The sequence below is a fragment of the Panicum virgatum genome, chromosome 1K (genome assembly GCF_016808335.1).
Source record: "Panicum virgatum strain AP13 chromosome 1K, P.virgatum_v5, whole genome shotgun sequence".
In the NCBI taxonomy this organism is placed as follows: domain Eukaryota; kingdom Viridiplantae; phylum Streptophyta; class Magnoliopsida; order Poales; family Poaceae; genus Panicum; species Panicum virgatum.
Genome location: NC_053136.1, coordinates 27,912,923 through 27,936,581, shown reverse-complemented (window position 1 = coordinate 27,936,581; position 23,659 = coordinate 27,912,923). Strand labels below are relative to the sequence as shown.

The window sequence follows — 23,659 nt, the reverse complement described above, 5'->3', positions numbered from 1 at the left end:
GTTTACAAATGTCGGCCTAGGTACAGTACCATCACCTATGTCTATTTCTTCTAAAGGATCAGCCGACGTAAAACCAGGACCTAACTTATCTAAATCTCCAAAATCTTTAATAGCCTCATATGAATCGGTCTTTCGCGCCCGATCATGCTCAATGCGTTGTTCTAACCATTTAGCCTTAGAATCCATCTAATTATCATTTTGTGACATAGCCGATTTCCAAACCGGCTTTAAAGTAGCAGTTACAAAACCATCTTTAGTGCAACTAATGTACTCAAAATCAGAAAGGTCTACACCAGTTAAGCACCTAATATTATCATAAGCACTAATGGAGGAAGAATCAACCGTAGCAACGCAAGCCGAAGAATCTCCATAAACTATTTCTACCTCATCACCAATCCACTGGATCAACATTTGATGCAAAGTAGAAGGAACACACTGATTTGCATGAATCCAATCACGGCCAAGGATTAAACTAAAGTTACCTTGAGCCTCAGTGACGAAGAAAGCGGTAGGCAGTGTCTTGCTCCCAATAGTAAGCTCCATAGAAGCAACACCTTTAGCAGCCATTGGTTCGCCTCCACCAACTCCCGTCACAGTCATACGAGTCTTGATGAGCTCGCTGTCCGATCCCCCCAATTTCTTGTAAATAGAGTACGGCATCAAGTTGACAATAGCCCCACCATCAACAAGCATTCTCGAAACCGGTCTTCCATTAATATGACCCTTCATATAAAGAGCCTTCAAATGATTACCCGACTCCGTAGGCTTCTGAAATACAGCATTCTTGGGAGCGAAATCCAATTGAGCCACTCGCTCATCATCACCAATAAAAGTATAATCATCGGAAAGAAAGATCACATTAATGTCCATATCAACTCGCTCCGATGAAACCTCATCATCACACACCTGATAATCATCTGTATAACCCCTCAGCTCTGATGATGTAGGAAAATACAACGCACCAGCACCCGAAGAAACAAAACCGTCGATATGCGAACTCTCGGGCACGACCGGTCTGACCGGTGGTGACAGACAGGTCTGACCGGTCGCTGCCTGTTCAGCCGATGCAGTAGAAATCGGCTGAGCTGGTGACAATGCAGCAACATGATCTTCTGTAACAGGTGCAACAGGAGTAGAAATAACAGGTGAAACTGATATAGACTCACCAACTGGCGTTGTTGAAGAAACAGGATCGACCGGTCGGACTGGTGGTAGCGACCGGTCTGACCGGTCCTGCACAGGAGCAGAATGCTTCGCCCTCCATTCTTGCTTCTGTGGCACTGCAACCTTGGTCTTGCCAGCCAGCTCTTCTCTCTCCTGTTCTTATGCAACTCATCAAAAATCTTATCACATTTAGCAACATCAAAAGTAAATTTCATATGTTCTCTCCGATTCTTATGAACCGGCTTCAAAGAGGAACAAGAATACGGTTTAGCTTTCGATGGCCAAATAAATTCAGCAGCAAGTACTTCATTAGAATCATCATCAGAATTCTCAGAATCACAATCAAGCATATGAACATTAGAATGATGATATCTAGAAGTTTCTTTAACATCTTTACTTTGGCTTTCAGCAACCGAAGCTCTCTGTTGGACTTGATTCACAGTAAAAAACTCGCTATTCTCTAGTTTTTCTTTAATATGAGAACGCAAACCATTAAATGCAAGATCAGCTAAATCCTTTTCAGCAATTGTTACACTAAAGCATTGGTTTTTAGTATCATGGAAACGTTTAATATAATCATTAACAGATTCATCACGTGATTGCCTTACCGAAGTTAAATGTGACAATTTTAGTTCATTATTACCAGTAAAGAAATGTTCATGAAATTTCTGCTCTAATTGTTCCCAAGAAGTAATAGAACAGGGTGCTAATGAACTATACCAAGAAAAAGCAGTTCCAGTCAATGATAATGAAAATAAACGGACTTTCAAAGCAACATTGGAACTAGCTTCTCCCATCTGAGCTAAATATTGACTTATGTGTTCAAACGTGCTCTTATTATCATCCCCACTAAATTTAACAAATTCAGGTAATCTCCAACCAGTGGGGTAGAAAACATAATCAAAAGAAGGATCATAGGGCCTAGTGTAATTAGAAGTTTAGCCTTTCATCTCTATACCCGCATTATCCTTAAAAAAATTTAGCTAATTCGTCTCTAAATGATGAAATATGCACTTCTGCAGAATCAGCTCTCGGAACCGGACCAGAACCTGGACCGGTCTGACCGGTGACGTAGACCGGTCTGACCGGTTGCACGTTATCACCATAACCAGATTCAAAAATCGGTCTCGGGTGTCCGGTAAAATACTCCTGCGGGTTTGGTATACTCATTCTGTTATCGATCATAGTATATTGGGTTGTTAATGCATTAGTAGCTACAGTTCTATTACCCATTACGTTCGCCGGCGTCACAGTTTGACCACTATAATACCCTGTCGGCATACCATACAGCGGTTGCCCACTATGTGTTGCAGCCGATGGTGGTGGTTTAGCGGTCGCGCCAGATGAAGTAACAGGCTCACGGACCGAATGCTTAAGCTTATCTCGCTCATCTAACATTTTAACAAGATGCATGGAATATTTATTGAGTGAATCATCTATAGCTTTTTGAAGTTCTACAGGAGAAATACCTTGTTCCGTAGAAGTAGCAGGGGGAGGATTTTGCATGTTTACCTTTGTTGCATCCTCAGAAGACTGAGAAGAAGAAGAAAACTCCACCTCCTTCAGCTTGGAGAGGTGCCTCTCCTGTCAATAGTGAAGCTGCTCAGCACCGCTTGTAGGTCTTCTTCGTCCCTCTTCTTCTTCCTCTCCTCCAGTAGCTTGCGCGCTTCCTCTGGAAGTTGCTCCTACGTAGGCGTCACCACGTTCTTGGCATCCAAATCAGCAGTGGATCCCATCCTTGATAGAACTTTGTCGGTTGTCGGTCTTTGGAGAAAGAATGATCTCGATCCCCAGCGGAGTCGCCAAAAAGTGTGTTGACGTAGAAATCGGTCACCACACTAACACGCGCGATCACGCAGCAGTAGAAACTCTCCTCGCGAGCTCCTCTGTTTGGACCGGTCTGACCGCCCCAATGGACCGGTCTGACCGCTCGGTCATAGAGAACGTCGTGAAGCCGCAAAACCTAGGAACGAGGCCCGAGTTTGGATCCCGTCAGGACCATTCGCACCTAGGATTGTTCTTGGATCGGCAGGCTACCAAGAATGCCTCCAAACATCGTAGAGACGGTGAAGAACAGCAAGTAGGGGTTGGAAAAGGGTAGGATTTGGAAAGGTAAAGTAAATTGTAATGGGTTTCGATTGTGTTGTTTCAATCGGCCGTGGCCCCTTTATTTATATAAGGGGAGGGGTGGTCTTATCCCTCCAGAACTCCATACTGGACTAAATCCTGTGCAAAACAGGAGTTCCAGCCGGACTCGAAGCGGACCGGTCTGACCGGTGATCCCGACCGGTCAGACCGGTCAATGCGGGCTTACAGGCCCAAAGTAGCACTTTTGGCCCGTGTCATTTTTGGTTGTCAACACTTGGGCCCTCCGTCCGAAGCAGGAACGCCCACAGATCCGATCGATCAGAGCAAGAGCCAGCTTCAATTCGTTGACTTCAGGCACGTGATCTTTTTTTCGCATCTCAACTCTCTAATTCTAGCAGTCGCAGTCCTTTTAGTGGTAGGATTTACGGGGAGTTTCGCTGGAATTTGTCGCTCATATGATTTATTCTGGTGGGTGTTTGGATTGGTTGGATTGGTTGGGTTGGGTTGGATTGGATTGACAATACTGTATGCTTGAGGGAAAATTTCTTCATCTGGAGAAGGATGGAGTATGGTGTCAGATAGGAATTATTGTTATGTATCCTTCAGAGTGGCAATGGGGCCACTGTTTTCAGGTCCCCGCGGGGATCCGCCCCGTTCGGGGCGGGTTCGGGAATAGATTTCGCCACGCGGGGCTAACGGGGTGGGGCTCGAATTCTAAACGGGGTGGGGAATGAATTGGACCCGTGGGGACCGAAAAAACAGCCCATTAAGTAATAAGGCCCAGCCCAACCCAACAAAACCAATATACTATATATAATAGACAGAATATTGCAAAAAAAATATATAATAGACAGAAACCCGAACCCTACATTTCCTCCCCAACTCCCGTGACCCAGCCTCCGCCTCCCTTTCCTCTTGTCCCGCAGCCGCCAGCCGCCGCTCCTCGCGGTCCCGCTCACCACCGCGCCTCCTCGCGTCGCGTCCCTCCGTCGCGCCGCCGAGCCGCCTCGCGTTGCGCCGCTGCGCGTCGCGTGGCCGTGCCACGTCGCGTCACCGAGCCGCCTCGCATCTCGACGCCGCCCGTCCCGACGCCGCCACCGAGCGTCCTGGTTCCTGATCCGCCTCGGCTTTGACGGTTCAACCTTCAACAGGTAAATCCTTGACTCCTGACTTCCTGAGGCCTGATCTGCCGCCTTTGCGCCTGATCCGCTGGAAACTGGATGTTTTTATTGTTATTGGAGCATTGCACTGTTGATTATTTGATTATATGTTAAAATTGTACTTCTGTACAGTGAGTTGATCCTATAGAAGGGTTATTTGTCATAGTTTTTCCATCCCCGCGGGGCCCCATCGGGGATCCGCGGGGAACGGGGCCGGGGAACAATTTGGCCCCGTTAAGCTGTTCGGGGACGGGGCGGGGAATGGTATTCGGGGATCGGGGCGGGGACGGGGATCAGTCCCCCGGCCCCGCCCCGCCCCGTTGCCACCCTGATGTATCCTTGCTACGGCAACTAATTATATTTTGCATACACATAGAGGAATAACATGTCAATATTTTGATTGTAGATTTATCGTTTTATTTATCCTGCTACTATATACCTGCTTGAATCGTTGACATTTTTGGCTTATTGTTCTATAGCCTAAACAAAATCAAGACGAAAGCATCTGCTGCTAACTTTAGTTGCTGCTGGAATTAAGGGCTCTTTGATCTATTTCTTCAGTAATTAGATCGATGCATTATTGTAGCAACTCTGAAGTGCGCGCTAGCTTCCGTAACGATAGTCTTCTTGGCAGATTTATTGGCATTCGCCTGTCGTCGGTTCTATATATTCCTGTAGAAAGTGTTTCAGACTTCAGAGAGAAATTAGCATATTCGCTTTATCTCATCACAATGTACAGAACTGACTGAACCATGTAATTTCTAATGATTTCTCGAGACTTGACTTTGCATGCTAGGCTTGTTTCGACTCCTTGTGCTGTGTAAATAATGTAGTTATGCCGTACATTCCGTTCCTGCTAGTATTGTTTTTAGATAACTGGTTCTTGCTCCTACATTCTGTTAGAAAGTGTTTCAGACTTCAGAGAGAAATTAGCATATTCGCTTTATCTCATCACAATGTACAGAACTGACTGAACCATGTAATTTCTAATGATTTCTCGAGACTTGACTTTGCATGCTAGGCTTGTTTCGACTCCTTGTGCTGTGTAAATAATGTAGTTATGCCGTACATTCCGTTCCTGCTAGTATTGTTTTTAGATAACTGGTTCTTGCTCCTACATTCTGTTAGAATTATTAGCTTTTTTATATATTTTATTGTACCAACTACGAGTTTAGGGTTAGTATACATTTGATTGCATTGTAAAAAAGTTGGTTGCTTTAAATGTATAAAAATTTTGCTGTAGGAGTTGCACGGCAACAATATACTATGATGCAAATTATATCATAATAATAACTGTATGACAATGTTTACATTGTTTCGGATCTGTGTAACGTGCACTACACTTTCTATGTATTTAAGCAGTTGATTACCGGAAAATGCTAGTCTATTTTTTAGTTTTAGTTTAATTGTTTTACTTATGAGTAAAATTTGCATAAATTTTGAAGCACATCAAATTTATGACCATAGTTGAATCGCACAAGAGCTAGCAGCTTTGTTGACTCAAGCAAGGTACACACACGAGAGCTGATTTTGCCCATCTCTACGTACTACTAGCATCATATATAGGATTTGTTGGATCTTTGGATTGGTTAGATTGAGAATACTGTAACTGTTCATCGTTTTTTCTTGCGGGAAATTTTGCTCATCTAGAGAAGATAGGTATTGTATTAGATTGGAATTCCAATCCTGTTACATGCCCTTGCCACGGTAACTAATTACATGCTTTATATTTTCTAAAATATATTCTGCCTATACATTATGGAATTACATGATATTATGATAAGCATAGCTCAAACTGTAGATTTATCCTTTTCTTCTACAGTACTTCATGCTGCTTGAGCTGTTGCCATTTTCTTTTTTGCCAGTGTATTATAGCCTAAACAAAAGCATCTGCATTTAATTTCAGTTGCTGGTGGGAATTAAGGGCTGCATGTTCTCTATTTCAATTTAGATTGGTGTATAACAGCAACTATAAAGTGTGTGCTAGCTTTTGTAATGTTAAGAGTCCTCTTGGTTGATTTGGCATTCACTCGTCGTCAGTTCTATTCAATTTAGAAAGTGTTCAACAAGATGAGAACTGGATATCCATTTTATCTCTTCATTGTACACGCAATTTTTTTAATGATTACTCAAGACTTACTTTGCATCTAGGCTTAGCGTGGCAACTTGTTCTATATAAACAATGCACATTGATATCTGTTCTTGCATCTACTACTGCTTGGAACCATTGACTTTTGTATCGTTGCATAGCTAAATATAACATTCTTATCTAAATAATTGTGATTCTTACACAGAATGAAGATCTTTGTGAGGACCCCCACCGGCAGGACAATGTCTCTCAAGGTCCGGCCGTCAGATACCTTGCATAGTGTTAAGGCAAAGATTCTGGAACAACACTGCCTTGTCTTTGATGGAAGGCAGCTAGACGACAACCTTACATTGGCAGATTATGATATCCACCATCAATCCACGATTGACCTCCAAGAAAAGATGCAGATCCATGTAACGGATACGCTAGCAGGCACGAACATCACTCTTGAGGTTCATAGCTTAGATACTATTGACAACGTGAAAGCCAAGATTGAATATAGTGTGGGATTTCCCAAGGGCCAGCAGTGCCTCATTTTTTGCAACAAACAGCTAGAGGATAACTCCACCTTAGTGGACCACAACATTTGCAAGGAGTCCACCCTTCTCCTTGTTGTCCACCCAATTCCAAGAGGCTTGATGCGGATCTTTGTGAAGACACAATTTGGAACGACCTTAGCTCTTGCGGTTAACAACTCAGATACTATCGACAATGTAAAGGTGAAGATCCATGAGAAGGATGGAACTCCTCCCGACCAGCAACGCCTCATCTATGGTGGCAAGCAGCTGGAGGACAGCCGCACCTTGGCAGATTATAACATAGAGAATGAGGATACCGTCCATCTGGTGCTCCGCCTTCGTGGTTCTTGAGATAGATGCCATGCATGGTCACTCAACATGTCTCTTTTGCTGCAGTCTTATTTTTTGTTCCATGCCAGTAGACAGTAGTTGCATGTCAGTACTCAGTAAACTATCATTGTACTGTGATTTTGTTCATTCAAGTTGCGTTGTGTTTATCAGTAAAACTTTCTTCGTCGTACGTTAATGTGTGAAATCATCAAGAGTAGTCCCCGTACTCCGGGTCTGTCTTGACATCAGTTGATTGAGAAATATAGATTATCTTGCTAGATAAGACTCATATTTTTTTCTTGAGATAAAAATAACCTCCAACTTTATCTGCCAAAAACCTTGAAAACCTTGATAGTTACTCTACTCCAGATTATCAAGGTACACAAGTGGTAGAAAGGCTTAGGAGTTCATACTTTGCTTTAATACTTATTTCAAAATGGGAATAATGGGATGTGTGTGGGGGATGCATGAAATTTTGCCAAAAGGATATAATAAAAGAAGTTTAGCAACTGATAAGGGATGCAGGGTGGGGTAAGGTGAATAGCCTTGTGTGAAGCTCCTGTTCAGAGGCATACCCTGACCGCAAGTATCGAGTCAGGGACCAACTCTTTTCGGGGAATATGTGCAACCATACGAAGCCAAAAAATATATAACCTTCATGTATATCTATTTTATGTGAGGCCTTGATTCACAACCCACAAGTTGAATTTAGTTACCATCCTAAGGAGGCTATGGTGAGCAATGAATAATCTGGAACAAATCAATGCTAGCCACGGGTCCAGGCTGTGACAACACCCAAAATGGTTAAAATCCACCCTACACGTTGAGTGAACCACACTTACAAGTTAACCCTTTTGTGTTTTCGTCCTCGCTTTGCGAAAAAAATTGCAACCGGAGTTAACTGGCCTCCTAGAGCCAGCTATTTAAGTTGGTCTAGCTCCTTGTTGCTAAATAATATGGGACTAAAATGGCTTCTAGCACCCTGCACACCAACATGCATGCAGGCCTTATTTGGCCCAACCGACCTTTCGGGCTGGGTTGTGACAAAGGGCCAAGTCTAATCGTGCATTTAATAAGGAAGATCCTAGCTCAACTGGTTAGGATGGGAGGTGTTGTGGCGTGCACCCTAGCCACCCAGGTTCGAGTTCTCTCCGGCTCGAATTTGGGTGCCTATTTGCTTCGTAATGAAAACCTAGTTCCTCCTAGGTTGGATCTCTTTCTAATCGTGCATTTAACTTGAAATTTATATATCGTGTTCACCATGTTCCACTTTTGGGCGCTATTATTCGCGCTTCCTTGCTTTGCATGCTTAGATACTTGTGCTGTTTTAGTCCTATAAATAGTGCAATTTATTAAGTAAAAAAAATGTAGAAAAGATTATAATCTTAGATTCCTTAATTTACTGCATGCATTGACCCTATTGGATATGGCTCCTTATACGCAGGAGTAATAATGGGCCTTGAAAGTGGAGGGCCCATAACCGGCTTCTTCCTTCTCGTCCGTCAGCATCGAGGGGGCCTAACCGATTCCCTTCCGACTTCCGATTTCGAGTAATAATAAAACGAATAAGCATCTATCCAAACCCTATCTCCCAAACTCTCCGCTCCCGATAGATCTCCCCGGGCTCTCCGACAGAAGCAACCAGGAACGCACGAGGAGCTAGCATTTTCGTCGACTTCAGGTACACACGCGAGAGCTGTTTTAATGTTTGCCTATATCTCTACGTACTACTAGCATCATAGGATTCGTATGATCTTTGGGTTGGTTAGATTGAGAATGCTGTGATTGCTCATCGTTTTTCTTGCGGGAAATTTTGCTCATCTAGAGAACGATGGGTAAAGCAGTATTAGATTGGAATCCCCTTTTGCCATGGTAACTAGATACATGCTTTATCCTTTCTAAAATTATATTCTGCCTATACATTATGGAATTACATGATATTATGATTATAGCTCAAACTGTAGATTTATCCTGTCCGTCTACTTCCTGCTGCTTGAGCTGTTACCATTTTTTTGCTATAGCCTAAACAAAAGCATATGCATGCTGTTCATTTCAGTTGCTGGTGGGAATTAAGGGCTGCATATTCTGTATTTCTATTAGATCGGCGCATGACAGAAACTATAATGTGTGTGCTAGCTATTGTAATGTTAAGAGTCCTCTTGATTGATTTGGCATTCACTCAGTTCTATTCAATTTGGAAGGAGTGTTGAGCAAAATTAGAACTGGATATCCATTTTATCTCTTCATTGTACACACAATTTTTAACAATTGCTTAAGACTTGAACTTTGTATGCTAGGCTTTGTGAAAAAACTTGTTCTCTAGAAATAATGTATTTACTTGCATCTACTGTTTACTAGATATTGGTTCTTGTTTGTACTACCGCTTGGAACCGTTGGATTTTTGTATCGTTGCATAACATTCTTTTGTCTAAGAAATTGTGATGCTCATTCAGAATGCAGATCTTTGTGAGGAGCCGCACTGGCCGCAAGACAATTTGTCTCAGGGTTCAACCATCAGATACGGTGCGTAGTGTTAAGACAAAGATTATGGAACAACACCGCCTTGTCTTTGATGGAAAGCAGCTAGACGATAACCTTACATTGGCTGATTATGATATCAGTCATCAATCCACTCTTGACCTCCAAGAAAAGATGCAGATCTATGTAATGGAAACACTAGCAGGCAGGGTAATCACTCTTGAGGTTGACAGCTTAGATACTATTGCGTATTGCCAACTTAAAGGCCAAGATTGAATCTAGGGAGGGATTTCCCAAGGGTCGGCAGTGCCTCATCTTTGACAACAAACAACTCGAGGATAAGGGCACCTTGGCGGACATACAACATTTGCAAGGAGTCCACCCTTCTCCTTGTTCTCTACCTTGTTCTCTATGTGATGACGCTATACGAAGTCAAAATCATTCTTGAGGTTGACAGCTCGGATACTATCAACAATGTCAAGATGAAGATCTATGAGAAGGAAGGTAAACTTCCCATCGACCAACGCCTCATCTATGCCCGCAAGCAGCTGGAGGACAACCGTACCTGTAGGGAAACGGGTAGGCTACGCTAGCATCACTACCGCATAAACCCAAGATACTTGCGAGTAGAAGATCATAGATCGTTACCACTAGACGCGCAGCGCAGCGGAAGAAGTCGCGCGTCGATGTAGAGGAAGTAGTCGATCACGTCCCACGAACCGAGCTCCTCGTACTTGATCCCAGCAGACGATCAACGCAGCAGTCGCAGCAGCGCCTCCACGGAGTCCACACGTACGGGGATGAAACGCCGGGCGTCGGTGTGCTAGCACCGCACGCACGGCAAGGGCGGCGGCCGAGAGAGAGGGAGGGGCGGCGGCTAGGGAGGTGGCGCGGCTCAGGTCCTCGCCCCCCTAGCCCCTCCCTCATATATATAGGGCGTACTAATGGGCTTCTATCTCATAGGCCCATTAGTAACCCTAATCCCTCTTGGATCAATATCCACTTGGGCCTTTAAACCGTATTGTGATGATGGGCTCTTGGGCATATCACCAACAGTACCCTGGCAGACTATAACATACAAAATGAGTCTACAGTTCACATGGTGCTCCGCCTTTGTGGTTCTTGAGATGGATGCCATTCATGGTCACTCAACAACAAGTTTCTTTTGCTACAGTCTTTTTTTTTCCATGCCAGTAGATGGTAGCTGTGTGTCAGTAAAACTATATGTGGTCTTGTTCATTCAAGCAAGTTGCGGTGTGTTTATCAACAAAACTTTCGTTGTTCATGTGTAGGTGGTCGTGATCGGAAATCATTTCCGAATCACAAGTCAATAGCGGCACCTAGCAGGGCATAGTGACTCACAAATACACATAAAGATCATATCGGCCGAACCATAGATATACTCATACACCGATCCCTTTGCCACACGATACCAGTCAAGCTCAAAGCGAGATGCGTGCCACCTTTGTGATAGCTCGACCATTCTCTCGATCTAATAGTGGATTCTATTCATAACTAACCTTTAGTCATCATGATTAACTCTTTAATCACTTTGGCATGGCCATGCACTTTCAAATCCAACTATCTCGAGGGGCCCAGAGATATCTCTCCCGTTATCTAGGAGGGGCAAATTCCATCTTGATCCGCTCACATCCCATTCCATGTTTCATGACATACCTGTAAGCTGCTTTTGTAACTACCCAGTCACGGAGTAGCGTTTAGCAGCCCCAAGATGCACCACTACACACAGTGAGAAACAATGGCGATCTCAGGTCTAAGGATTCAGTAGGTATAACACTCAAGAACAACTGATGGCACATACAAAATAACAATCCCAACATTGTCTTGGAGTGGGTCAATCCAACACCATGTTCACCAACATGTGTCCACATCATTAATCCGATATCTCCATATCCATGATCCGTGAAACATGATCATCAATTAATGCATGTGCTAGTCTCAACGTCGTTGTTGTCCCACACAACGACATAAATTAGGGATAATTTAGAATCATATTATTTTCAACAAAGAGTTTCACGAACAAGTCACATACTTGATAATCAATGTAAAATAATCATCCATGAAACAAATAACAATTATTTATCATTACATAAACATACTCGTGACACAAAATCTCCCACGCACACTAGAATCACTGATGTAAGTATCTAATACCCATAGATCTCATGTGCGCCTCATGCTTTGGTTGTGGGAGAGGCTTCGTCAACGGATCAGCAACGTTTGAATCCGTGTGCACCTTGCAAACCTTCACATCACCTCTCTCAACAAAGTTACGGATGAGGTGATACTTTCGCAGTATATGTCTGGACTTCTTAGTTGTTCTAGGCTCCTTTGCTAGTGCAACGGCACCACTATTATCACAATAGAGGTCCACTGGACTGGACGCACTAGGAACAACATCCAAGTCAGAAACAAACTTTCTGATCCAAACAGCTTCTTTTGCAGCTTCGGAAGCTGCAATATACTCGGCCTCTGTCGTCGAATCAGCCACCGTATCTTGCTTGGAACTCTTCCAGCTCACTACCCCACCATTGAGGCAGAAAACAAAACCGGATTGCGATTTGGAGTCATCTTTGTCTGTTTGAAAACTAGCATCGGTGTAACCCTTTACAAGGAGCTCATCTTCGCCTCCAAATATTAGGAACATATCCTTAGTTCTTCTCAAGTACTTAAGGATACTCTTTACAATTGTCCAGTGAGGTTCACCGAAATCTGACTGATACCTGCTCGTAACACTTAGAGCAAAGGAAACATCTGGGCGCGTGCAAAGCATAGCATACATGATCGACCCTATGGCTGAAGCATAAGGAATCGTACTCATCCTCTTTTGCTCATCAGGTGTCGTAGCACACTGACTCTTGCTTAGAGTAATGCCATGTGACATTGGCAAGAAACCTTTCTTGGAATCTTGCATATTGAACCGATTCAATATCTTGTCAATGTACGTGTCTTGGCTCAATCCAATTAGCCTTTTTGATCTATCTCTATAGATCCTAATACCCAGAATATAAGCCGCCTCTCCTAAATCCTTCATCGAAAAACTCTTTTTCAATGAGGTTTTAACGGCTTCAAGCATTGGAATATCATTTCCGATCAGTAATATGTCATCCACATATAGGACTAGAAACACAAGTGCGCTCCCACTAGCCTTTTTGTAAACACAAGGCTCATCTTCATTCTTGATGAAGCCAAACCCTTTGACTACTTCATCAAAACGAATATTCCAACTCCGAGATGCTTGCTTCAATCCATAGATGGACCTCTGAAGCTTACATATTTTCCCAGCATTTTTAGGATCGACAAAACCTTCAGGCTGTGTCATATACACATCCTCACTTAGATGTCCATTAAGAAAAGCGGTTTTGACATCCATTTGCCATATCTCATAGTCATAATATGCGGCAATTGCTAGGAGAATCCGAACAGACTTTAGCATTGCGACGGGCGAAAAGGTTTCCTCATAGTCAACACCTTGAATTTGTCGGAAACCTTTCGCCACCAATCGTGCCTTATAGATGTGAACATTTCCATCCATGTCTAATTTTTTCTTAAAAATCCACTTACAGTCGACAGGTCTTACACTGTCAATCTGATCGACCAAGTTCCAAACTTGATTTTCATGCATGGATTTTAACTCGGATTCCATGGCTTCAAGCCATTTGTCGGAGTCGGGTCCCATCATTGCTTCTTTGTAGGTCAAGGGCTCATCATTTTCCATCAATAATACATGGCGCTCCTCCGTAATAAGGAGGTTGAGCTTGTCAGTAGCGCGACGTGCCCTTATAGACCTTCGTGGGGCTGGTGCCTCAACTACGGGTTGTGCAACATCTTGCACATCCCGTGGATCTTCAGTGGGTGCTGAAACAGTTTCGGGTGTTTCCTGAATTTCTTCAAGTTGCACCTTGCTCCCACTAAATCCTTTTGAGAGAAACTCCTTTTCTAAGAAAACACCATTGCGAGCGACAAACACTTTGCCTTCCGCCTTATTGTAAAAATAATATCCTTTGGTTTCCCTAGGATACCCCACAAAGAAACATTTGTCTGACTTTGGAGTGAGCTTATCTGACATCAAACGTTTGACATAAGCCTCACATCCCCAAACTTTGAGAAAAGATAATCCGGGACGCTTCCCAGTCCATATCTCATATGGTGTCTTCTCAACAGACTTACTTGGAACCCTATTCAGTGTGAACGCAGCAGTTTCAAGAGCATAACCCCAAAATGACAATGGAAGATCAGCTTGGCTCATCATGGACCTAACCATGTCCAACAAGGTTCGGTTCCTCCGTTCGGATACCCATTCCATTGAGGCGTTCCGGGCGGAGTTAGCTGCGGAATAATTCCACATTGCTTCAAATGATCACCAAATTCAAGGCTCAAATATTCTCCTCCACGATCAGATCGCAGAAATTTAATTGTCTTGCCTAATTGATTTTGTACTTCATTCTGAAATTCTTTGAACTTTTCAAACGATTCAGACTTGTGCCTCATTAAGTAGATATAGCCATATCTACTAAAGTCATCAGTGAAAGTAATGAAGTACTGAAAACCACCTCCGGCTATTGAGCTCATTGGTCCACATACATCGGTATGTACAAGTCCCAACAAGTCACTCGCCCTCTCACTCTGACCAGTGAAAGGCGCTTTGGTCATCTTTCCAAGCAAACAAGACTCACATGTGTCAAATGATTCAAAATCAAATGAGCTTAACAATCCATCTTTATGGAGTTGTTCAATGCGCTTCTCATTTATATGACCTAAGCGACAATGCCAAATAAAAGTGGGATTCAAATCATTTGGTCTAAGCCTCTTAGTATTAATGTTACAGACAGATTTATCCTCAAGATCAAGAACATATAATCCATTCACCAATGGACAATGAGCATAAAAAATACCATTGCAAAAGATAGAACAACGTTTGCTCTCAATTACAATCTTAAAATCACCAACTTCTTCCAAACATGAAGAAGAAATAATGTTCTTGCTCAAAGCAGGAATGCAATAACAATTATTTAATTCCAAAACTAATCCGGAGGGTAGAGACAAGTGATAGGTGCCGACCGCCAACACCGCAACCTTTGCGCCATTGCCGACCCGAACGTCCAACTCGCCTCTTGCAAATCTTCTAGTCTCACTTAGACCCTGCAATGATTTGCAAGTGTGAATCATCGATCCAGTATCAAATACTCATGATTCACTAGAAGATAATGCAATATTTATTTCTATAACATTTATACCTGAAGTGGAAGTCTCACTTCCCTTCTTCTTCTTCTTTTCTTCCAAGTACTTCTTGCAGTTCCTAGACCAATGTCCCTTTTCATGACAGTGGAAGCATTCATCTTCAGAAGTAGGGCCAGATTTGGCCTTAGGTGCTGGCTTTAGCTTAGAGCCTGAGGACTCACCACCGGAACTCTTTTCCTTGCCTTTACCTTTGGGATTAGGAGGCGTCCAACGCTTCCTCTTTTTGTTCCCCTTCTGAATCATCATCACATGATTGGGATTCTTCTTAATGCTCTCCTCTGCTGTTTTTAGCATCCCATGCAACTCACTCAATGTTTTATCCAAGCCATTCATCTGAAAGTTCATGATAAAAGGCTCATAGCTCGCCGGGAGCGACTGGAGAATAACATCAGTAGCCAAGTCTTGGTGAAGTTCAGAACCAAGTCTATCCAAAGTCTCAATGTAACCAATCATTTTAATCACATGAGGACTGATTGGGCTACCTTCTGCCAGCTTGCACGCAAACAAGGACTTTGAGATATTGAACCTCTCAGTCCTGGCTTGGTTCTGAAACATCCCACGCAGCCCCTCGATCATGGTATGAGCATCCGCATGCTCATACTGCTTCTGCAGATTAGGGGACATGGTGGCAAGCATCAGACAGCTGACATCAAGTGAGTCATTGCAGTGCTTCTCATAAGCTCTGCGATCAGCAGCAGTTGCATTGTCAGGGAGATCATCAGGATATGGCTGCTCAAGAACATACTCCTTTTTCTCTTGCCTGAGAACAATTCTCAGGTTGCGGTACCAATCAATAAAGTTTGTTCCATTCAACTTTTCTTTCTCAAGAACAGAACGCAAATTGAAAGCGGAATTGTTACTGGCAGACATGATCTACAACATTAAAGTAAAGCAAGATTTCAGCACTAAGTTTATGTAAAGACTTTCATTAACTGATTTAACAAAAGACAACCTACTATATCAAAGTCATCTTCCCTCTAATGACATATAGTGGTTCAAGATCCATAATCACTAAAATTCTAGTGAGCTTTAGCATCACGGCTAGAAAAGTAGTGATACAGGTAAGTAACAAATTACTAATCACATCTCTATGCGACTCTTGTTTGTTGGGTGGCATCCAATGCCCCGGCCCCAACCCTATGCCTTAAAGCCCAAAACTGTTTTGATAACTTTGCTGAGTAAACCAATACTATGCTTGTGAATGTCCGACATCCACCCTATACAAAAGTGATAGCTGAGGGTACTCTACTTTGGTAAACCTACCACACAACGATCAAAATTTATAGGTGCAGCTATTGGTAAAAGGCATCAAAAACTCAAACTTTTCTGAGGGAAGCTATTCTATCATGATTAAAGCATCCACCATATGTAAAAGCATGAAAGAATAGTATGACAGGAAAATAAACATCACAGGCATATAATCATATTATATTGTGAATAGTATGGCCTCTTGCATCACAATGGGCTCCATCGCCATGGCTCCAAGGTGACCTCCATTGCCATCCGTCCTGTCTTGTGGTGATCATCATCGCCATCATGATTGAAACCTCCATGAAAAGATACTAAGCTACTACATCTAATAGCTAGTGAAATAATTACATGAGGATTCAAACATCACAAGTCGACACGCAGGTCGTTATACAATAATGGTGCAACCTCAACCCGGTTGTGTTAACTTGCGACACGCAGGCCGCACAAATCATCACATAGATCATCACATGACATTGAGGCCATACCATTCACATCACACGCTGCAAAAACAAGTTAGGCGTACGACGTGTTCTACCAAAGTAGCGCTTGGGAAGCCGCTACAGCGAGAAAGCAACGGCGGTCCCGCTGGCCGGTTAGCGCCCTGAAAACCTCACGGAATTACACAGATCGCATCTATGGAATCCCTATGAAAATCTCATCAAAGTGATCGCATCACCTCAAATCCGAGCCATTCATAATGCCTCAATTTTCACTAGGTCAATCACCTTGACCGTGCAAACTTTGCACTTGAGAAGACTGCATCTACACATGACCTTGATTTGTTGGTTCAATCTACTGACTGGTTCAATCTACTGACTATGCACACAGTTAGTCCCGATGGTGATTCCAGCCGGTAGGGACATGTCGTATGCATAACAGAGAAAGAACACAAACTAATCTTTTGTCACATGCCACGCAATCAACTCGCTCCAGTTTTAACCCCTTATGACCAATTGATCTAATCAAACCGTGCAAAAGTAATAGATCCAATCTACTACAACAACATATCACCTATATGCAAAAGATCCAGACCAAAAACTACGCAAGATGGCTCTGGTACCACTGTAGGGAAACGGGTAGGCTACGCTAGCATCACTACCGCATAAACCCAAGATACTTGCGAGTAGAAGATCATAGATCGTTACCACTAGACGCGCAGCGCAGCGGAAGAAGTCGCGCGTCGATGTAGAGGAAGTAGTCGATCACGTCCCACGAACCGAGCTCCTCGTACTTGATCCCAGCAGACGATCAACGCAGCAGTCGCAGCAGCGCCTCCACGAAGTCCACACGTACGGGGATGAAACGCCGGGCGTCGGTGTGCTAGCACCGCACGCACGGCAAGGGCGGCGGCCGAGAGAGAGGGAGGGGCGGCGGCTAGGGAGGTGGCGCGGCTCAGGTCCTCGCCCCCCTAGCCCCTCCCTCATATATATAGGGCGTACTAATGGGCTTCTATCTCATAGGCCCATTAGTAACCCTAATCCCTCTTGGATCAATATCCACTTGGGCCTTTAAACCGTATTGTGATGATGGGCTCTTGGGCATATCACCAACAGTACCCTGGCAGACTATAACATACAAAATGAGTCTACAGTTCACATGGTGCTCCGCCTTTGTGGTTCTTGAGATGGATGCCATTCATGGTCACTCAACAACAAGTTTCTTTTGCTACAGTCTTTTTTTTCCATGCCAGTAGATGGTAGCTGTGTGTCAGTAAAACTATATGTGGTCTTGTTCATTCAAGCAAGTTGCGGTGTGTTTATCAACAAAACTTTCGTTGTTGTACGTTTTTGCGAGTAAAGAAAGATCTTTGTTGGCATTAAACAAATTACAATCTTCAAGGAGATCCAGCACACACACACACAGAGGCGACTCCCCTAACCAGACCGCCGTGTGACCCGAATGCCTAGCCAACAAAGTTAATTGATTAGCTACTTTATTCCCCTCTCTTTACTTGGTTCATCTTCCAGTCAACCAGCAGCGTTGACAGCTCCTTGCCTTCCTCAACCACAAATCTCAGCGATGACCTGTTCGGCTTCGTTCCTCGCATGGCTGCGACCGCCGTGGTGCAGTCTGATTCTATGGTCACGGGTGAACGGCACCATTGCGACGCGAGGCGGACTCCTTTCGACACAGGCTAGCTGAAACCCCTGCTTCAGGCGCTCCTAAACATCTGAAGAGCGCTCGCCAGGCTGTGAAGAGCACAACGCCTTTGCTGTCTCGCGCGCACGACACCCACTCTTGCAGATCCTGTAGTTTCCACAAATGAACCACCGAACGTTTACCGAGCGGAGAAGCTAATCGGAGGGGGCAGACGGAAAGGGTGTAGACGATGCCCATCGGGCCTTTTTGGGGGTAGAGAAACTAAGAGGGCCTTTACGAAAGTTAGCGGAAGTACATAAGGGTGGCCACTTTGAACCCTAGAACAAAAACCGACCCGACCCGAACCTAAATAACCCGAATTGTCGGTCTATTTGGGTTTCGGTCCATAAAATTATTTAATTCGGGGTTCGGGTTCGGTTTCTGTTCTTGTCCTCAAAATCCGAATAGAACAAACGGAAATTCAATAAAGTTGCATATATTTTTATTTAGACTATGAGGCTATAGCTTGTTTTTTAAATTTGTCTTTTATGAACTAGTTAGTCATTTGATTTGTCCAGAAGTCCTTAAACTTATGAATGAACATATTACAAGATGTATTATTTACTTCCACTTTGCTCATTCCAAGAATTTAAAGGAGTGACAAGGGTACCAATGAAAGTTCGGTTAATTCGGTGGACCGAATAGACCGAATTAATAATCGGTCTATTAGGGTTCGGTTCCTATTTTTCTTTTTAGAATTTTGGTTCTCATTTTTTAAAACCCAAACTTCCCGAACACGGGATAGACCGGACCGAATAAACCGGAAGTGCACAGCTCGTAACCCTAATTTTGAAATAGTTGCATGACAATAGAAAAAAAATACAGTTAGGAAAGTATTTACAATAGATGTTGCAAAGTACAGCAATATCAGGGTTTGAAATGGAATTATAAAGGTTGAATACAAAGGGAAAAAGAAACAACGGCAACAGATGGTTCGCTTTGCAAATTCCGAAACCGTGCGAATATCAATATTAAACAAAATTTAAAAGTGGATTATTAATAAAAAAAATTTGACCGTTGGGTGACCTTGCTCAATAGGCGCGCATTGATAGACTGGACTAATACGGAATGACGGCGGTCCCATCCTTCGAAAGTTCTGTCAAGTGTTCGGTGGGGAAAAGTAGCGACGTGGACGTTCTCTGGCCATGTCTTGCGTGTTTGGTAGCCTGTTGCAATAACATCTGTAACTTTGGATTTCCTGGTCAAGCAGGTTCTAGAGCGGAGGTGAAGCTATTTTGGGAATTATTTGGCAAAACAGATTATTCTCTTATTAATGAATGCACGAGGAAAGTAAAATGCACCATGTACTTATCAAAAAAAAATGCACCATGTATATGTGGCCCCTGTGATTTAATAAATTGCACGTGTAACATCAGTTTATATAATTAGTTCATATGCAAAATTTTAAAAAAAATGGATATGAATTATTGCCTTAGCAATAATTAATGCGTGGAGAGAGTTGAGATGCAATTGAATAAGCGAACGGCTTGTCCTTACCCTTTTTTTTATTTCTAAGTTTTCTCCCTTCTTTTTTTTTCTTATTACGTATCCCCCTCCCTTGTCCGTTCAACCAAAGCCATTCCTACCCAGACGCTCACCTTTCCCATCTCGCCCAGTCGCTCGTCACCACGCCGCGCAGCAGCTGCTATACTCCGCCCTTGCAGCTGCTTCGCCTCTCAATTCGAGCAACAGCCAGCTTCAATTCTTTGACTTCAGGTACGGGACTTTTTTTTCGCCTCTCAGCTCTCTAATTCTAGTAGTCGCAATCGCAATGCTTTACGTGGCAGGATTTACGAGGGTATTCGCTGGAATTTGTCGCTCATCTCATATGATTGATTCTGGTGGGTCTTTGGATTGGATGACAATACTGTATGTTTCTTGAGGTATATCCTGCTACTATATACCTGCCTGCTACTGTATATCCTGCTACTCATCTCAATTGGGTGACATTGGCTACTCATCTCAATTGGGTGACATTGGCTACTCATCTCAATTTCGGACAACAGACCCATCAGCCTCATCCACAGCGTCGCAAAGCTGTTTGCAAAGATCCTTGCGTCGCGCCTTGCCCCTCACATGCACAAAATAATCTCCAAGAGCCAAAGCACGTTCATTAAAGGACGAAGTATTCATGACAACTATACGTACGTGAGGAATATGGCGAGACGTTTTCACCGTAGCAAAAGGCCGATGCTCCTCGTTAAGCTTGATATTTCGAAGGCTTTGACTCCGTCAGATGGGACTACCTCTTCTCCCTCCTGAATACTCTAGGCTTCCCACGAAGATGGGTCGATTGGATCGCTGCACTTCTGTCAACAGCCTCCTCCCAAGTGCTACTAAATGGGATTCCTGGGGAACCTTTCGTCCATGGAACAACCTCATTGGGTGGGCTGGGCAAACTGGCCAACAGTATTCCGGCCGAAGACGTTGGGTGGCATGGGCTGGGCGTTCTTGACTTGCAGAAGTTCGCTAGAGCACTGCGTTTGAGGTGGTTATGGATGGAGCAGGCCGACCCTGACAAACCGTGGAGAGGCCTCGGGACCCCTTGTAATAACTCAGACCACCTACTTTTTGCGGCGTGGACGGACATACACTTTTTTTTAGCCTAGACCCTAAGTATACAAGTTGTAGTATCTGAACTCAACACACACCACACACACGCCCACCTCTAGAGCCTACAACCTATACACACAACCAACGTCCTTCTGGAGATCACCAAAGCCGCACAGAGCCTTGTAGACGACGGGCACGTCGTAGTCCCATTGTGGCGCCACACGAGATGTCCAGGACCTGCAGGAAATAAATACAGGGAATAAACCCCAGTGTGACACCCGGTGCTCCCTGGGGGAGTCGAACCGGGGTGGGTGCGCGCCACAACCGGAGCCGCCACCATCGCGCCACTCGCAGGTTCGCGACATACACTTAGGGGACGGCGCTACGACCTCCTTTTGGCACGCAGCCTGGGCGCGGGGCAGGCGGCCCAGAGACATCGCGCGGAACATCTTCAGGATCTCCAAGAGCAAAAATATTAAAATAGGACACTGCAAGACGCCGTGCACCGACACAACTGGGTGCGCGACATCGACCTTCGGCATGGAATCAACATGGCATCCCTTAATGAATACGTCGATCTGTGGTCTGAGGTTGCGCTGATCTCCCTTGACAATGAGGGCATTGATGACATAACTTGGAAGTTTTGCCAGAACGGGGTTTATTCGGCGGCGTCAGCTTACAAGGCACAATTTTTAGGTTCGACGCTTGCTACTTGGCCCGACTTAATTTGGAAGACATGGGCGCCGGAGAAATCCAAGCTTTTCGCGTGGCTCGTAATCAAGAACAGGCAGTGGACGGCGGATCGGCTGGCGGCCCGGGGGTGGGACCACAACCCCGTCTGCCTGCTTTGTCGCACCCAGCCGGAGACGGCACATCATTTGCTCGTGGAGTGTCGTCGCTACTCTCGCAGGATCTGGGCGGCAGTGGCTAGTTGGACATGCTATGATTCGGCCAAGCCTTCGGGTTGGGCACAAACTTCTCGGTCAACGACTGGTGGGTACAGTTGGGAAACCTGCAGGGCGTGCCTCGTAAAGGCTTCCGCTCTTTGATCCTCCTTGTTTCATGGGAGATTTGGCTGGAAAGGAACGCTAGAACTAAGGGAGCGGTCTGTGCTTACCTTGCTACAGCATATTAGCTCAGAGATAAGGCTGTGGAGTTTGGCAGGGGCAAGGGACCCTAGTGAGCTGTGCGCCCCCCGTTGTTTTGCCGGCCCGTCTGTTGTATAGTTTCTTTTCCTTTCGCCTGTTTCGGCTCCGCTCGAGCTGTTGCTTGTAAAACTCTTCTTTATTAATAGAAATAGCACCAATCTGGTGTCTGTTCGTTCAATTTTTTTTTGGCTATTGTTCTATAGCCTGAACAAAATCAAGACGAAAGCATCTGCTTGTATTGTTTTCTTCAGTAATTAGATCGATGCATTATTGTAGCACTCTGAAGTGTGCGCTAGCATCTGTAACTTTGGAGTCTTCTTGTTAGCATATTCGCTTTATCTCATCACAACGTACAGAACAGAGGCGTCATAGGATTAGTTGGATCTTTGGATTGGTTAGATTGAGAATACTGTAATTGTTCATCGTTTTTCTTGCGGGAAATTTTGCTCATCTAGAGAAACATGGGGTATACTATTAGATTGGAACGCTTGTTACGTGCCCCTGCCACAGTAACTAATTACATGCATGCTTTATATTTTCTACTAAATTATATTCTGCCTATACATTATTATGGAATCACATGATATTATGATATAAGCAATGCTCAAACAGTAGATTTATACTGTTCCTCTATTGTATTATAGCCTAAACAAAAGCATCTGCTGTTAATTTCAGTTGATAGTGGAAATTAAGGGCTGCATATTCTGTTTTTCAATTAGATCAGTGCATAACAGAAACTATAAAGCGTGTGCTACCTTTTGTAATGTTAAGCTCTTGGTTGATTTGGCATTCACTCGTCGTCAGTTCTATTCAATTTATGAAGTGTTCAACAAGATGATGCAGATCTTCGTGAAGACTCAACAAGGGATGACCATGGATCTTGCAGTTAACAGCTCGGATACCATCGACAATGTCAAGGTGAAGATCCATGAGTGGGACGGTACTCCTCCCGACCAACAACGCCTCATCTATCTTGGCAAGCAGCTGGAGGATGGCCGCACCCTGGCAGACCATAACATACAGAATGGATCTAGCGTCCATCTGGTGCTCCGCCTTCGTGGTTCTTGAGATGGATGCCATGCATGGTCATTCAAAAAGAAGTCTTTTTTGCTGCAGTTTTATTTTTTTCCATGCCAGTAGAAAGTAGTTGCGTGTCGGTACTTAGTAAAACCATCATTGTACTATGGTCTTGTTCAATCATGTTGCGGCGTGTTTGTCAATAAAACTTTCTTCGTCGTACGTTAATGTGTGAAATCATCAAGAGTAATCCATAGAAGCAGATTAGAAAGGCAGGCGGATAAACAAAAAGGGACCGTATAAACAAAGGGCCGGTGGCCAGATTTTTATATTAGGGCTCGCGCACAAGCGCGTAATTTTTTTCATCTTGCGATTAGGGCCTTTGTATAGTAGTCGCAGCGGCGATTAGGGATTTTTGTATAGTATTCGAGGCGGGTATTCTATTCGGGATCCTTCCGGGCT

At 44.0% G+C, this 23,659-nt stretch overlaps 1 long non-coding RNA gene and 1 pseudogene across 4 annotated transcripts; both read left to right on the top strand.

The window, feature by feature from the left end:
• The first annotated feature begins 4,115 nt into the window (after nucleotides 1-4,115).
• Nucleotides 4,116-11,040, top strand: LOC120654163 (annotated as a pseudogene).
• Nucleotides 11,041-20,027: 8,987 nt separating this feature from the next.
• LOC120701099 lies at nucleotides 20,028-23,425 on the top strand. 4 transcript variants are annotated; one of them, XR_005685976.1, is made up of 2 exons: nucleotides 20,028-20,362; nucleotides 23,015-23,425. It is a non-coding gene; the product is annotated as an uncharacterized LOC120701099 (long non-coding RNA). The 4 variants fall into 4 exon arrangements; XR_005685979.1 differs by having other exon boundaries at nucleotides 23,004-23,425; XR_005685980.1 differs by lacking the exon at nucleotides 23,015-23,425 and adding an exon at nucleotides 20,486-22,458.
• Nucleotides 23,426-23,659: the final 234 nt, after the last annotated feature.